The sequence below is a fragment of the Pseudorasbora parva genome, chromosome 2, assembly GCF_024679245.1.
Source record: "Pseudorasbora parva isolate DD20220531a chromosome 2, ASM2467924v1, whole genome shotgun sequence".
NCBI classification, from domain to species: domain Eukaryota; kingdom Metazoa; phylum Chordata; class Actinopteri; order Cypriniformes; family Gobionidae; genus Pseudorasbora; species Pseudorasbora parva.
In genome coordinates, this window is record NC_090173.1 from 16581867 (window position 1) to 16593491 (window position 11625).

At 39.2% G+C, this 11625-nt stretch overlaps 1 long non-coding RNA gene across 1 annotated transcript; it reads right to left on the reverse strand.

The window, feature by feature from the left end:
* On the reverse strand, nucleotides 1-4624 carry LOC137092932 (uncharacterized). The gene is made up of 5 exons (XR_010908357.1): nucleotides 4450-4624; nucleotides 4282-4341; nucleotides 4029-4166; nucleotides 3722-3840; nucleotides 1-521 (listed from the first exon to the last, which is right to left on the reverse strand). It is a non-coding gene; the product is annotated as an uncharacterized lncRNA (long non-coding RNA).
* Nucleotides 4625-11625: the final 7001 nt, after the last annotated feature.

Consider the following 11625-nt stretch of genomic DNA (forward strand, 5'->3'; position numbering starts at 1 on the left):
TCAGTACACATTTATATTTATTGCAAAAACAAACACCAAAAACAACCACACAAAAGGTCTGAAATGTCCTTTCTTCAGAAAATTGCAAAAAGAAACGGCACAGACTGTTAAACACCTCTGATTTGGCTTTATACCATTTTAATTTAAATTTAATTTAAGTTCATTTTAATTTACAATGTTTAAGCTCTCAAGCTTCAGTACATTTATCAATGAGCATAAACAGCACATATGCACCAGTGTTACCTCACTGCATTTTTCAGCTTTGCAGCTCTCCCCAACCATTAAACCTAGATTAAAAATAAAAATAAAATAAAAAGTTGGATAACCTCATAGCTCGAGCCCAAACAGTGTGGCAAAGGCATTTAGGGCATCTTCTAGATCCATGACCACAATCTCCGTCTAGTATGACATCCACATCCACAACATCATCTGGGAAGGCACTATCATGTCTGATGTCCTCACTCATGGTCAAGATGCCCTACATTAACCCCATGAACAATGTCTCTCTCATCATCATCTGGCTGGAAAAAAATGAGACACAGATACAAATTTCAAGTGGTGCTGTCATAAAATATTTATTCAAACATACATTAAATACTAAAGAACAGCAATACAATAACTATGCAATATACTAAATATACTTTTTCTAGCTGACAGAATATTTTTTCTGAGGTAAATGTGACATGACATTGCTTAAAAGCTATTTATTGATGTTTATTAACGTTTGCGCAGTTGAAACACTGCGATTACATGAGACAATACAGATTTCATACATTGTACTGTATCTTTAAACATATTCTCTGATGTTCATACATGTTTATTTCATGCTGTATCTACTAGTAAAGTGCAATATTCAAATGCAAAAAAGCAACAAAAACAACATTTAAAACCACTGTCATATTAAAGGGTTAGTTCACCCAAATGTAAGAATTAGCCCATGATTTACTCACCCTCAAGCCATCCTAGGTGTATTATATTCTTGTTTCAGACGAATACAATCACAGGGCTTGACATTAAGCATGTTCATGTGCTTGTCCTTCGGACAAGTAAATCGTTCATTCACTTGGCCAAATAAAAAATGTGCTTGTCCGGAAAAAAGTTCGATATTTTTTTGTTTTTCCGTGCGTGTGTGCGTTGTAAATATAATTTATTCTGAAGCAATATTCTCCCCAGTGTTCAATCAGCTTTGACATATTTAAATATGCATATTTGTGATTTTAAAAAAATTATTGAATCATTTGAAATGTATGATATTTTTACCTTTTATAAAGGGGATTTTCCCCCTAATCTTATTAAATAAAGGCTCTGCTTCAGGTTTCATTCTATATTGTTAAATTTGATCAATACATTAACCAATGTTATTATGTTGTTACCAATCAAATAAAATAATTTACACTGAAAAATCACAACTACATTAAATAATGTTTTGAGATTTGTAGTTTTGAATAGACAAATACAAATGTTAGAAAGTATGTTTAAACATGAAACTAAACCTCCAGTAGGTGGCAGCAGGTGGCCGTCTTAATGAGTGAGCCATTGAGTCGTTCATTCAAACGATTTATTCAAACACTGAATCGTTCAGTTGCTGTGAGACGCGTTACGGTTCTGCTGTGAACGATTTTCGCTGCTGAAATAGAACAAACACACTCAATATTGCATCTAAAATGTAAGTGACTAAGTGAATGTTAATGTAATGTTTATGGAACCGTCATATGAACTCAGAGTCACTTTCAGTCGTGATTGTATTCAGGAAACAGCTTAAATGGCTCTAGTGTTGTAATTTCTCCTCGAGAGGCTGCACGAGTGTCAACAGCGCAAACTTGTTATCGTCATTTCATCATATATTATTATCCACTATCGATCGCCACTTACACTAAATTAATGCACAATCATTCTTGCATTTTGGTGATTCGCTAACGTTAGTTTATTTTTTGTTTTAATCAGGCCCTTGTCCATCGGGCAAGTAAAATTCTCTTTCACTTGTCCCAGACAAGCGTTAATGTCGAGCCCTGAATCAGTTATATTAAAAAAAGTTCTGGCTAATCCAAAAATTATAAATGGCAGTGAATGGCTGCCCAAATTTTGAAGCCCAGAAAAAAAGTGCATCTATCCCAGGGCTCGACATTAACGCTTGTGGATTTTTCGAAGGGACAAGTGAAAGAGAATTTTACTTGCCCGATGGACCTGATTAAAACAAAAAATAGCTAGCGAATCACCAAAATGCAAGAATGATTGCATTAATTTAGTGTAAGTGGCGATTGATAGTGGATAATAATATATAATGAACTGACGATAACAAGGTCGCGCTGTTGACACTTGTGCAGCCTCTAGAGAAGACATTACAACACTTGACCTGTTTTCCTGAATACCACCACGACTGAAAATGACACTGACTTCATATGACAGTTCATAGCAAAACAATTAATTAACATTCACTTAAATTAACATTCCCTTAAAGTCACTTACATTTAAGAAGCAATATTTAATGTTTTGTTCTATTTCAGCAGTGAAAATCATTCACAGCAGAACCGCAACACGTCACAGCAACATGTGTGTTACTGAACGATTCAGCGCTTGAATGAATCGTTTGAATGAACGACTCAATGACTCACTCATTAAAACGGCCACCTGCTACCACCTACTGGAGGTTTGGTTTGATGTTTAAACATTATTGGTCTATCCAAAAATACAAATTTCAAAACATTATTTAATGCAAATTAAATTTTTCAGTGTAAATTATTTAATGTGATTGGTAACAGCCCTTATAGTGTCTTATTTTAAATTAATGTTTGGATCAAATTTTACAATATAAAATGAAACCTGAAGCATAGCCTATATTTAATTAGAGGGGAAATGCCCTTTATATAAGGTAAAAAATAATAATTAAAAAAGTCACAAATATGTAGATTTAAATATGTCAAAGCTGATTGAATACTGGTCAGCATATTGCTTCAGAATAAATTATATTTAAAACACACACACACACACACACACACACACACACACACACACACACACACACACACACACACACACACACACACACACACACACACACACACACACACACACACACACACACACACACACACACACACACAAGCCCTGTATCCATTATAAAAATAATCCAGAAGGCTCCGGGGGGTTAATAAAGGCTTCTGGCAAACCGCCTTCAACTTACGAAATAAGTATAATGCCTCTCGAAGTTCAAAAGGTTTACGCCACGTCCGACGTCATCGTCGCGGCAATTACGTTTTTTTTTACACCATGTCCGATGCCGTCGCTGCGCCAGTTGCGTTTTTCTTCCCCTCTACGTCCGACGACATCGCCGTGCCAGTTACACTTTTTCCGTAACTTTAATACGGAAGGCCGTCCCGCCAGAAGCTACATATTTTACATTATAACTTGTTAAATATGGATTTTTTTTTTTTTTACACAAACCCATCGATTCACATCAAAATGTCTTTATTTACCCCCCTGGAGCCATGTGGATTACTTTTACAATGGATGGATGCACTTTTTTCTAGGCTTAAAAATTTGGACTGCCATTCACTGCCATTTATAATGCTTTAGATTTTTTTTAAAATATAACTCCGATTGTATTCGTCTGGAGGTATGGCTAGTATGGCTTGAGGGTGAGTAAATCATGAGGTAATTTTCCTTTTTGGGTGAACTTACCCTTTAATAGTTATTTATTTTACCTGTATCGATTCAAACTCACATTTAATAATTTTCAAGGAGTTTCATGAAACTTATCTGTATCTGATGGCGATCTGAGAGAGAGAGACCATGCAGTGAAGCGAGATGTAGTTTCATCCGATCTGTAAACCAGTTCAGTTTCTTGTCAAGGAGCAATAGATAAAAACATAAAAACATAAAAAAAAAAAAAAAAAAAAAACCTTTTATAGGCTTATTGACAACATGTTGCAATGTTTACACTGTACAATGACTCAATGTGATTTAATTAGGGCTGAATACTTCAAATTTCACAATTTGATATTATTTAAATTCATAAAGTTAATATTTACCAGAAATTGCAGCAAATATAGTGAAACTGCTGTCCACCTCCAACCATTCGAACAAATAGACGGCGCGAGTTGTTGAGAGCTCCATGAACCCCGCGAGGTAAAAGCGTGTAACGTTAGGAACTCTGTATTTCAACGGCTCTGGGAGCACAACACACACACACACACACACACACACACACACACACAAATATAATTATAAAACAATATAATGTCATAAATGCACTTTGTAGATGAGGTTAAACACGTAACTTACTTTGTGTTATCTTGGTTAAAAGTAAACTCCATGTCTGCACTGCACGGTGAGTCATGTCCCCTGAGAGAAAAGTTTTGGCTCGTTTAAACACGCACAGCATATAAGTTACATATTGGTATAAATCAATAAATCATGAAAAACAAATGGTAAATGAGATAAAACACTTACTTTATAATATTTCCCTGTAAAAAAGTTCTCTCGCCTCAGTCGCCTGTTTCTATCCTCCGCTCTGCACCGCGAGTCAAAGAAGATATCTCTAAGTTTAGGTGCGCACGGACACACACACACACACACACACACACACACACACACACACACACACACACACACACACACACACACACACACACACACACACACACACACACACACATACCATCCTACCACAATATAATGTTATAAACTTCACACTGTTAATGAGATAAAACACTATGCCAGTGTAAACACTACTCAATTGCTCAGCATTGCGATTGAATGGAAATGGCGTCTGGTCTGTCAGTCGGTGGGGGAGGGGATACGGGGGCGCGCATACAGCACGTGCATTTCCTGGATGTACATAATTATCCTCTCCGCCAGATGGCGCTGTTTTCACTAGCCGTGTTAATACAAAAACTCTTTACTCATTGACTCCTTGAATTAAGACTTGGTTTATATGGTGTGGAATGGTACGTATTAAATACGGTAAGTAAAATAAATGTGCTCATATCTATATAATTAGAGTGTTGTATATAAATCAGCTGCACATAGTAGATTAAGTTTAGTTTACTGTAGTTAAATAAATATACTAAAGTATAATTGGAGTAAAATCCAGAACAGTTCAACTTATGTTTTTAAGTTAAAACAACAATTATACTTGTTCATTCAACAGAAAATCTAGTGTAGTTATTTCAACATATGTTTTTGAGTTAAAACAACAATTATACTTGTTCACTTAACTTTCAGTCTAGTTGAGGACAAGAAAACTTAAAATGCCTTGTTGTCTGGACAATCTAGTTATCTCTACTGAAAAAAAAATTGTTGAAATAACAAAATCGCAAAAAAAAATTTTACAGTGTACTTTTCAGCATTAATGGTGCCTTCACAGAAGTGCAAGTTACCTTTGCCAAGGGCACTGACACAACCCCATACCATGACAGACTCTGGCTTTTGGACTTGTTGCTGGTAACAGCCTGGATGATCCTTTTCTTCTTTGGTCCGGAGCACACGGCGTCCATTCCTCCCAAAAAATACCTGAAATACTGATTCATCTGACCACAGTACACATTTCCACTGTGTGATGGTCCATCCCAGATGCCTCCGAGCCCAGAGAAGTCGACGGCGCTTCTGGACACTGTTAACATAAGGCTTCCTTTTGGCACAGTACAGTTTTAACTGGCATTTGTGGATGTAACTACGTATTGTGGTACTTGACAAAGGTTTGCCAAAGTAGTCCTGAGCCCATGTGGTGATATCGCTTATAGATGAATGACGATTCTTGATGCAGTGCCGCCTGAGGGATCGGAGATCACTGTTGTTCAGCTTAGGCTTGCGGCCTTGTCCTTTACGCACTGAAATTCCTCCAGATTCCTTGAATCTTGTAATTATGTTATGTACTGTTGAATGTGAAATATCCAAATCTCTTCCTATCTTTCTTTGAGGAACATTGTTTTTAAACATTTCAATAATTTTCTCCCGTATTTGTTGGCAAACTGCTGATCCTCAAATCATTCAAATGCGCAAACGTTACTCCATTGTTGTTCTCTGTATAACGTTACGCTAGTCTGACGTGCAAAACCGTTTTGCTTGCTACTGCTAAGGTTTAGTCGCATACAATAGTCCATAAACCGAATCATGTCCTCATAAACTGCGAGTAAAGACACACAAATGTTGACAGGCCCCTAAATACAGTACATACCACAGAGACGGACGTCCTGCTGTTGCTGTTTCTCCTGTTCAATTTATTTCAGCCTCCGAATGATTCTGGATCATATATCTATTAGCTGAGATCGATAGCCATGGGCTTCTCCACGCTTGAGGACGTCACCGCTCTGTGCGTGATCGTCATTCTTTAGCTCCGCCCACGTGATACGCCTCCAGGCGCTTGGTTTTTCCCGGAAAGACTCTGTACAGCCTATATTTATTTTATAAATATAATAAAACTAAAGACTTTTTGGAGATATGAAGGATGCAATACTACTCTATAGGTACTCAAGATTGACATGAGATTGACTGAGTGTTTTACCCCCCCCCCCTCACTTTGAACTGCACCTGACAGTTGCAGTTCAAAGTGACTTTAAGAATGTCAAATGTAATTCAATTTCTAATGATAAATTAGTATTATTGTCTTATTTGCTTGGGTGAATTAGACCTTGTTACACTGAAGGGCTTGTAACACTCTTTATTTCCTCCACTAGATGGAGCCACGTTACTTAGGAGTCAATTTTCCAGGCAGCGATTCAACCCAAAACCATAGATAAGAGAAGCAGATTTCAACACGTGACATTTGCACTGTGCTTCTGTTTCTCGGGTTTTCCACGACTCATTAAAATATACGAGGACCTAAATCAAATCTTGAAACCTGAATGTCAATTTACTGTGGGGATGAAACATCTCTCAGGTAGGCACTAATCTTCATCCTGTGGTGACTGCACACATTTTCACTTTTCAACTCTGGTTTACATTCTTTGTGAATGATCTGCCAAGATAATGAAGTCATCTCGTCTAGCATCTGCGAGTTCTCTTTGCTCAAATTTGTTGTTCTGCGTGTCTCTCTCATCTTCATACACCGAAAGCTGCAGATTGATTTACATAAAGTTTAATTTCCATAAACTCATCAGCTGAAGGATGCTTGTGCAGCTGCAGTAAAATCTGAACATGTAGGGACGACAGACAGTCCCTTTATGCAGTTATAACATGTAAAAAAAAAAAAAAAAAAAGGTAGGCTATTAGCATGGTTTTCAGAAATAGTATCACATCATTATTTTTGTAACATTTACCATGTTAACGCCAAGGTATACTTTAAAGTTTCTTATAGGCATAATGCCAAACTGAATATCCTTTCATTAATTATTCTCAATTCTGACAATATCAGGATAAAAGTTGGATAAAATGTATTTTACAAATCATTTAAATTAAATATATGTTGATTTATGAAATAAATTTTGAACAAAATTTACTGTGTATATTTTCTTGCAGTAATTATTTATTACATCACAAATTTGAAGCTAATTAAAATACATAAACGCATATCAAATACATATACATCAATCAGGCATAACATTGTGATACAGCCCTGGCCCCTGAAGGTGTGCTCTGGTATTTGCAACCAATGTTAGTAGCATATCCTTTGAGTCCTGTAAGTTGTGAGGTGGGGCTTTAATGGATCGGACTTGTTTGTTTAGCACATCCCACAGATGCTCGATTGGATTGAGATCTGGGGAATTTGAAGGCCAAGTCAACACATACTACTTTTTTTGCTCCTCAAACCATTCCTAAACCATTTTTGCTTTGTGGCAGGGCGCATTATCCTGCTGAAAGAGGCCACAGCCTCCAGGGAGTACTTTTTAATGAAAGGGTGTACATGGTCTGCAACAATGCTTAGTTAGGTGGTACGTGTCAACGTAACATCCACATGACAGGACCCAAAGTTTCCCAGCAGAACATTGGCCAAAGCATCACATTACCTCTGCTAGTTTGCCTTCTTCCCATAGTGCATCCTGGTGCCATGTGTTCCTCAAGATAAGCAATGCATCCAGCCGTCCACATGATGTAAAAGAAAATAATGTTTCATCAGACCAGGCCACCTTCTTCCATTGCTCCGTGGTCCAGCTGTGATGCTCAGGTGCCCACTTTTGGCACTTTTGGCGGTGGACAGGGGTCAGCATGGGCACTCTGACTGGTCTGCGGTTATGCAGCCCCACACACAACACAATGTGATGCACTGTGTATTCTGACACCTTTCTATCAGAACCAGCATGAACTTGTTGAGAAATTTGAGCTACAGTAGCTCGTCTGTTTGATCGGACCACATGGGCCAGCCTTCACTCCCCACATGCATCAATGAGCCTTTGCCCTGTCTGCGGTTCACCACTGTTCCTTCCATGGTCCACATTTGATAGATCCTGACCACTGCAGACTGGGAACATCTTACGCTTGCCCCTTTTCCCCATAATATATCCTATCATCTATCAGGTGCGGTGATGAAGAGATAAGTGTTATTCACTTCACCTATCAGTGGTCAAAATGCTATGCCTAAATGCTATGCATAAACAAGCGAAACGTTGGATTATAATGGACATTACACTTCTTAGACTATATTATGTTATCAGTTACCATTGTATTAACAGGATATCAATGGCTAGTTTGTGACCAGAAAATTAGAGCACGATTGGATGTAGGAGCTGACACATAACAGGAATGAAGTAAAGAGAAGGTAATTGGGGACGACTGCCCCTGACACGCAGGGTGACCCTGGTATCCAGCCAAACCTCCAGAAGCCATTTTCTATTGATTTGTGGATGTTTAATGACTGTTGTGCTGAGAGGAGACTGATGCTGGATCATGCACTTGTCCCTGGTGTCGTAGTCTGTATATCTCTGATCTGTCTTGAGAATGTAGTTCAGGTCACCAAATGCTTGTAAACAGCACCTCTGCACTGTTACAGAAACACAATTACACTTTTATTGCCAAAATAGTGCCGTTACTGTTGCTATCTCGGATTTGTGAACCTCTATGAAGGTGCGTAGTGAGGCACTGCATTGGATGCTTGATGTGTTGAACAGTGTTAGGCAAGTTACTGAAAATAAGTAATTAGTTACAGTTAATAGTTATTTCTTTTAGAAGTAATTGAATTACTTTAACAATTACTGTATACCAAAAGTAATTAGTTACTAGGGAAAGTAACTTTTAAGTTACTTTTATGTCTGCTTTTCAAATGTAAATATGAACAGTACTGAACAGTCAAACATAATAAATCATTTTGAATCATTTTTAGACCTATTCATTGTCTTTAACAGGGCAACAGGCCTTCAAATCAAGCAGTAGTACGGTGTTTTGTGTCCACCAGCAGCAGTGGCGCAGCTGGGAGAGTTATGGCCTTTTTATATCTGATCACTTAATTCATTTTCTCTGACCAGATATCTATCGGATTGTGAAAAGACCAGAAGTGTCTGCTTGTTTATCCACATATGAAAATTTTACTCCTGGAAAATTGTTATATAATAAATGTGTGTGAGCGTGCTACCTATGTGTTGCTGTTAAATTTGATGCCCTACTGCAACACGCTTCGCAGCGAAAGAGTAAAGCAAGCGAGTAAACAGGCAAACGATCGCAAGGAAAACTAAAAGGTAAGTCTTAGATGCTCAAAAACACAATAATCTTCATTAAAGCTAATGAGACTAAATGATCTTACAGGTGCTTAGGTCGTTCCATTGACGTGAACGCCGTTAAATGTGCATATAGCGCGGGAACTGAAGATCGGATTTCATTTTGCGGAGAGGCTAATCATCAGAGCCTAAGGTAAGACAACCTGCATGTTCATATAATGTTTTTTTTTAATTTGTTTAGATTGTGTTGCTCATTTAGTTTGTGAGCGCCTATACGATTAGCCTAACCTCAACTTATCAAAAATGCCTTTTTACTTGTGGTGGTGGTGATGACAATAGGCTAAACGTTTAAATATATTAAAGTTATCTAGTTTTGTGCTTCTAGATGTTTGGCAAATTTGGGTGAATATCTACTGTCCACTTAAACGACAATGTAAAATGTTTGTTTATTACTGTTTTGTGAAGCATCCTTGAGCTTGGGAAATATGCTATATAAATTAAACAATCATATTATTTTTTTATACTGCAGAGTATCGTTAAAAATAACTTAAATACTTAAACTGATTTATGTGCATTTACATATGTAGCGTGGTTAGCTTAGCAACATGCTAACTTCATTTTGGGATCAACTGTGATACGTCGGCCTGAAAAGGTTCCAGGCTATTGTTTACATTCATTTCTTAACATTGCAGTACAAACTAGTTCAGATAAACCCCAAAAATGCCCTTTGTAATGTAAAATTACAACAAAAACAAAATACATTTAAAGTACATTTGAAATTATTGTTTTAATAATATTTGGTCATGCTTCAAATACATGACATACACGTTTCAATGGACATGGAATTAAAATATATTTTAGTTTACCATAAAAGTCCTACTTAACCTTCTGGTGCTGTCATGTTTTTACATATTGTGACAAGTCTCCCGAACTCTCATCAGCGTCGCCCTGGCAATTGATTGAAAACACCTGCACACGATCAGCACGGGCCGGATCGTCACAGCTGCAGGCCATCAGGCCCGGGCATAAAAGCCTTCACTCTGGGACACCAGTTTGAGCACGATCTCCATGCAGCACTACGCTAACCATTGTCTCTCTCTCTCACCCAGACTGCAGCCTGTGACGCTCCGGCCACCTCGCCGCACCTACGTCACCGCTAGCACCAGGGCACCAGGAAGAAGGACACATACAGCACACCTGCACCTAAATCACCACGTTTGTCACTGTTCATCCAAATAAATCCACCCTCTGGGGGCTTTGCACCAATTTCATTGTTGCGTGATCCTTCACCCTGCCACACTGGTGGAGAATGCGGGCAAGAGGGTGAAGGATCACCAACCACCCCCTCAACACTGACATTGTTTTTTTTCTCACCCACGCAGTCAACCGGATCGGAGAAAAAGGCGGCGCTCCTCCCCCATCATGGAAGACCTGCTAAAATGCCTTACCGAAGTGAGTCTGCGACAGCAACAGATCACCGAACATCTGGCGGCACGCCAGCAAAAAGTTGAAGAGGAAATCGCCGCTCTCCGCCTTTCCCCTGCCCAGCACGTTCCGCTGCCTGATCCGCGTGTCCGCGCCACCCAGCTACTGCCAAAATTAACCAGCCATGATGACATCGAGCTGTTCCTGCAGCTGTTCGAGACCACGGCGGTTCGGGAAAACTGGGACCGGAGCGAATGGGCGCGGTTGCTGGGACCCCTGCTGACCGGTGAGGCACAACAAGCCTACTTTTCATTGCCCCCTGAAACGGCGGACAATTATGATGCATTAAAGAGAGAAATCCTCGGACGCCTCGGGCTGTCGTCCATTTCAGCAGCCCAATTGTTTCACGAATGGGACTACAAGCCTCGTCGCCCAGCCCGCGCCCAGGCCGCTGAACTCTCCAGACTGTCCCGACACTGGCTGCTCGAAGGAACAACCACCGCGGGTCAGGTAGCGGAGCGGGTCACGATCGACCGTCTGCTCCGAGCTCTCCCGCCGCCCACGAGGAGGGCGGTGGGAATGACGAATCCAACCTCCATCAGCGAGCTCGTCGAAG